This window comes from Coregonus clupeaformis, chromosome 40 (assembly GCF_020615455.1).
Source record: "Coregonus clupeaformis isolate EN_2021a chromosome 40, ASM2061545v1, whole genome shotgun sequence".
NCBI classification, from domain to species: Eukaryota; Metazoa; Chordata; class Actinopteri; order Salmoniformes; family Salmonidae; genus Coregonus; species Coregonus clupeaformis.
Window position 1 is genome coordinate 27,366,670 of NC_059231.1, and position 6,000 is coordinate 27,372,669.

Consider the following 6,000-nt stretch of genomic DNA (forward strand, 5'->3'; position numbering starts at 1 on the left):
CACAGACTGATGCATTCAAATGTTTATTTCATTTAATTTTGATGATTTGAAGTGGCAACAAATGAAAATCCAAAATTCCGTGTGTCACAAAATTAGAATATTGTGTAAGGGTTACATTTTGAAGACACCTGGTGCCACAAACTAATCAGCTGATTAACTCAAAACACCTGCAAAGGGCTTTAAATGGTCTCTCAGTCCAGTTCTGAAGCCTACACAAACATGGGGAAGACTTCAGATTTGACAGCTGTCCAAAAGGCGACCATCGACACATTGCACAAGGAGGGAAAGACACAAAAGGTTATTGCAGAAGAGGCTGGCTGTTCTCAGAGCTCTGTGTCCAAACACATTAATAGAGAGGCAAAGGGAAGGAAAAACTGTGGTCAGAAAAAAGTGTCAAGCGATAGGGATCACCGCGCCCTAGTCAAGATTGTGAAAAAAAACCCATTCAAAAATGTGGGGGAGATTCACAAGGAGTGGACAGCTGCTGGAGTCAGGGCTTCAAGATCCACCACCAAGAGACGCTTGAAAGACATGGGTTTCAACTGCCGCATACCTCGTGTCAAGCCACTGTTGACCAAGAAACAGTGCGAAAAGCGTCTCACCTGGGCTAAGGAAAAAAAGAGCTGGACTGCTGCTGAGTGGTCTAAAGTCATGTTTTCTGACGAAAGCAAATTTTGCATTTCCTTTGGAAATCGAGGTCCCAGAGTCTGGAGGAAGACAGGAGAGGCACAGGATCCACGTTGCCTGAAGTCTAGTGTAAAGTTTCCACCATCAGTGATGGTTTGGGGTGCCATGTCATCTGCTGGTGTCGGTCCACTCTGTTTCCTGAGATCCAGGGTCAACGCAGCCGTCTACCAGCAAGTTTTAGAGCACTTCATGCTTCCTGCTGCTGACCTGCTCTATGGAGATGGAGATTTCAGGTTCCAACAGGACTTGGCGCCTGCACACAGCGCAAAATCTACCCGTGCCTGGTTTACGGACCATGGTATTTCTGTTCTAAATTGGCCAGCCAACTCCCCTGACCTTAGCCCCATAGAAAATCTGTGGGGTATTGTGAAAAGGAAGATGCAGAATGCCAGACCCAACAACGCAGAAGAGTTGAAGGCCACTATCAGAGCAACCTGGGCTCTCATAACACCTGAGCAGTGCCAGAAACTCATCGACTCCATGCCACGCCGCATTAATGCAGTAATTGAGGCAAAAGGAGCTCCAACCAAGTATTGAGTATTGTACATGCTCATATTTTTCATTTTCATACTTTTCAGTTGGCCAACATTTCTAAAAAATCCCTTTTTTGTATTAGCCTTAAGTAATATTCTAATTTTGTGACACACGGAATTTTGGATTTTCATTTGTTGCCACTTCAAATCATCAAAATTAAATGAAATAAACATTTGAATGCATCAGTCTGTGTGCAATGAATAAATATAATGTACAAGTTACACCTTTTGAATGCAATTACTGAAATAAATCAAGTTTTTCAAAATATTCTAATTTACTGACTTTTACCTGTATACTGTATCTAGATTTTGTAAGACATCAAATGTCCCTTATTCTATCACATTCATGTGTTTTCTTCAAATAATTATAAAACAATGATTAGGTTATTGAGTGAAACGTGTTATTTTCAGAACCCGTGCTTATTTGCCCCCCTCCCCAATTTTTCCAAATAAGAGTGAATAACAATTTAATTTAGTCATATATTTTACATCTGTGAAATGGTTGAAAAAACATTACTCCTAAAATAATAAGTAATATTGTGCATCAGTTTACATCACTTTCTATTTATTCAATTTGCAATTATTTTGTATCTGTCTTTTTAATAACATCGTCAACCTGAGTTTGTAAAACAAGATGAAAAGTATTATTATTTATTTATATATATTATTGCTAGCTTAATTGCATTACAATTATATATATACACATTACAATTACTTATATTAGGCTACATGAACATATGTAACTGTAATTAATACTTGTAATGTAATTAGCAACAAATACGTATCTAAATATACATGCAATGTTATTATGCAAATATAAATAAATATTGAGTAATTGATTTAATATATTTTCTAAGAAAATGTCCACCCTTATAGGAGCCTAAATTAGCCATAGCTCTGTGGGTGATTGAGCTAGCATAATCAAAGATTTGTACAACTAACCCAAGATAGACCACAGCTGAGGGGAGGCCGGCTCATAATAATGGCTGGAGTAAATGGATTCGAATCAAACACAATGAAACCATGTGTTTGATGTATTTTATACCATTCCACCTATTCCGTTCCATCCATTGCCACAACCCCGTCCTCCCCAATTAAGGTGCCACCAACAACCTGTAAGTATATTTTGCATTTGTAAAATGATTTTAATGTGATACGCAAGTAGATGACTTTATGTTTCTAGAACCGTACTGTAATTGATAATTGATTCACGTTTAGATGGAGTATTTAGCTGGTTTGGATGCCAGAACCAATTTGCCTCTGAACAGAACATGTAGCGAAGGTCCTTGGGTAACGTTAGGCTCCTTTAGTCCATTATTGGGCTAGTGCAGAAGCTAGCAAGCTTGTTAGCTCTTATCTCTCGTGTATCAGACATAGAGATGCATTGGAAAGGAAAACCAGATAGGTATCTAATGTTTGGAAACCGCAAGAAATCAAGCTAACAAACGCCAGCCTTCTAGTAGTAGTTAGCCAATCGGCTAGTAGCTACTGTACATTGCTAAATTAGCTACCTTTTGAGCGAACTCTTTCTAGATTAATGTTACTACGGTAGCTAACGTTAGCTAGTTGTTGCAGTTAGCAAATTAGCTATGTCTCGCAAATCATTACCTATCACAGCAATTAGTTAATTTATCCAGCAGTTAAATAGCTAGATAGTTACATCAGCCATTTCCTAATACTGAAAACCAACATCATAAATAGCAAGCTAGTTAATTACCGTTAGCTATTAAAACAAAACTAGCTACAGTCAGTAGCAGCAGAAACTCCTTGTGTCGTGACCACAACAAACTGTGCTACGCTAACTGGAGCAATGCAAGCAAAATACCACTAGCTACGATAAAGGCATTGAAAGGAAATGTATGTAGGTAGCTACCATATACAAGTTGATCCACATTTTAAAGATTACCTGTATGTTATTAAAGTCAGGATACAAATTGTAGAGAAACGTTCATTTCACCGGGGTTTACTTTGAATTCCAGATCTCGTTCCCTACCTAGGTAACCAGGAAGAGCAAACAACGCGGGAACTTTCTGACAGCAAGAACATAACTTAACCCTATCAGTCCCGAGACCCCAGCAAAAATCGGCTTTTCATTTATCTGACTTTAATTTATCTGTCCAGCCCTTATGTTTAGCCTCACGATGAAGCGTTATACAATTTTCTTTTCAGACAAGGGGTACAAGTAGAACACAAAACAATTCACGAGTTTCATAAGTTTTGTTGACAAATGTCCAGTGCTTGACTTGGACTGAAATAGGTTCCGTTCTCATTTTGGGTTTATATTTAGGTGCAGGAGCAAATGTAAATAAATAAAAATAAGGTCGGCCAAAGCAAAAACCTTATAGAGATGAATTTATATGAATGCTCAGTGGGAAATTAATATCCAACTAGTCAGTGACAACTGTTTGGAGTTTGTGACAGCAACTACTGTATGTGAGCTTATTACACAGTATTATAGACACAATGTACTGGGAAATCCTATGATCTTCAATGTAGAAGAACCCAGTACCTTCTAATGACTCTTGTGTAGAACAAAACATGTTTGGTTCATGAGTCTCAGCTTTTCATAGATAGCTTTTAATAGTTTCTAGCTCAAACCATTCGGACTCTACAGACATTTTTGTAAAAAGACTGGGCCCGGGCCCCTTCGGGATCTGCCCTTGTCTCACAAAAACCGCTCTAGCTCAGTCCCTGTTAATTACACGGACTAATGATTGGTACCAACAGATGCAGAAGAAATAGATTAATCCAATGGCAGCTCAAACATACAATGTTTAAAAGGGGTTAGAAGTCCTAAATCACGCCAGCATGATGTGGGACTCATTGGGTTAAAGGGGCAATCTGCTGTTTAAACAACAAAGCCTTCCCCGCCACTGTTTTGATAAACAGCTGAGGGATGGGGTTGTAACCACTCTCAACTTTATAGACATAGCTATGGATGCAATGACTCAAAATCTGATCAAAATGATAGTTTTAACCATAGAATTACATATTAGAACAAGATTATATTCATTTAGTAGAGTAATTGAGTAGGATATATGTGGTTTTAACCATGTTTTTAGGCCACAGTGTTACTATTTCAGTGTTTACAAACAATGGAGTAATAAAAGCTTATATTTTGGGTTCTGGTGGGGTATGACAGTGGAACTAAGTTCATTAGGAATATATTATTCATTTAAAAGTCCAAAATGTATGTTCCAATCACAGATTGCCGCGTAATCAATCTCAAATCACTGAAATCATTTGATAACCACATTACCACAAATGAAGTGAGCGCCTTGTTTCCTCACATCCACTCACTCAAGAAGAAAAAATATGAAAGGAGAAAAAATATGAAAGGAAAGATGGTTTGGGAGCATGCTGTTTTCCGACCATTCTAACCCATTTTTCAGAGACCATTTTGTCATGAGTGAGAATGTGGTCAATGTTTTAAACAATAGCCTAACCCTAATACATAACACTGTACAAAGACAACGACAGGTAGGCACCCACAAATGGTGTGATATCAGTGCTGTTATTATACTTTTTGCCAGTGTTAGTTCTAAGTATCTTTTTGATTATACCGTAGTCAAATGAGGGACAAATGGGTTGTGTGTTGAAGATGTTCTTGCATGAGTTTTTGAAACAACCAGCAACATGCATTTAATATAAGCAGCATTTGACATCAACATTTTTCCTTGGAGCCACAATTTTGATTATCACTAACACTGAAGACGTTTCAGAGCATCATCCATCATCCATAAAAAGCTAAATGTGGAACATTTTCATGAAATTGAGATTCCCTCCATGATGAATAACTAATACTATTTACTGAGATGTGCAGTGTGTCAACGGCAGGGAAATTTAACCTATAAGGTCACACAAGCCAAGTAAGATGATGTTGTAATCAAACTCTAAACCTCCATAAAGAGCCATCGAGATAGAACTAAAAGGCCAGCAGGAAACTGGTGGTTATAATGGAGAATATATAGAGAAAAAATGCACACATTTCCATCAACACGAAAATACTGCTTGTCAGCGTTTAGGTGTGTCCTATTATATAGCTGGAGTTGGTTGTGGAAATGGTATACCTAATAAGGACACACAAACACACCTCTCCCTGAAGATGAGATGGACAAGATGCCACCCTGTTTTACTAATAGTTATATGATGCTATATACAGTGGGGGGAAAAAAGTATTTAGTCAGCCACCAATTGTGCAAGTTCTCCCACTTAAAAAGATGAGAGAGGCCTGTAATTTTCATCATAGGTACACGTCAACTATGACAGACAAATTGAGAAGAAAAAAAATCCAGAAAATCACATTGTAGGATTATTAATGAATTTATTTGCAAATTATGGTGGAAAATAAGTATTTGGTCAATAACAAAAGTTTCTCAATACTTTGTTATATACCCTTTGTTGGCAATGACACAGGTCAAACGTTTTTTGTAAGTCTTCACAAGGTTTTCACACACTGTTGCTGGTATTTTGGCCCATTCCTCCATGCAGATCTCCTCTAGAGCAGTGATGTTTTGGGGCTGTCGCTGGGCAACACAGACTTTCAACTCCCTCCAAAGATTTTCTATGGGGTTGAGATCTGGAGACTGGCTAGGCCACTCCAGGACCTTGAAATGGTTCTTACTGAAGCCACTCCTTCGTTGCCCGGGCGGTGTGTTTGGGATCATTGTCATGCTGAAAGACCCAGCCACGTTTCATCTTCAATGCCCTTGCTGATGGAAGGAGGTTTTTCCTCAAAATCTCACGATACATGGCCCCATTCATTCTTTCCTTTACACGG

At 38.4% G+C, this 6,000-nt stretch overlaps 1 protein-coding gene across 3 annotated transcripts in view; it reads right to left on the minus strand.

The window, feature by feature from the left end:
• ppp2r3b (protein phosphatase 2, regulatory subunit B'', beta) overlaps window positions 1-3,230 on the minus strand; it is a 46,988-nt gene extending 43,758 nt beyond the window's left edge. For all 3 annotated transcript variants that reach the window (XM_045212124.1, XM_045212123.1, XM_045212125.1), the window contains exon 1: window positions 3,127-3,230. The gene's annotated coding sequence lies outside the window, so the exon portion shown is untranslated. The remainder of the gene's footprint in view (window positions 1-3,126) is intronic.
• Between the last annotated feature and the right edge of the window lie 2,770 nt (window positions 3,231-6,000).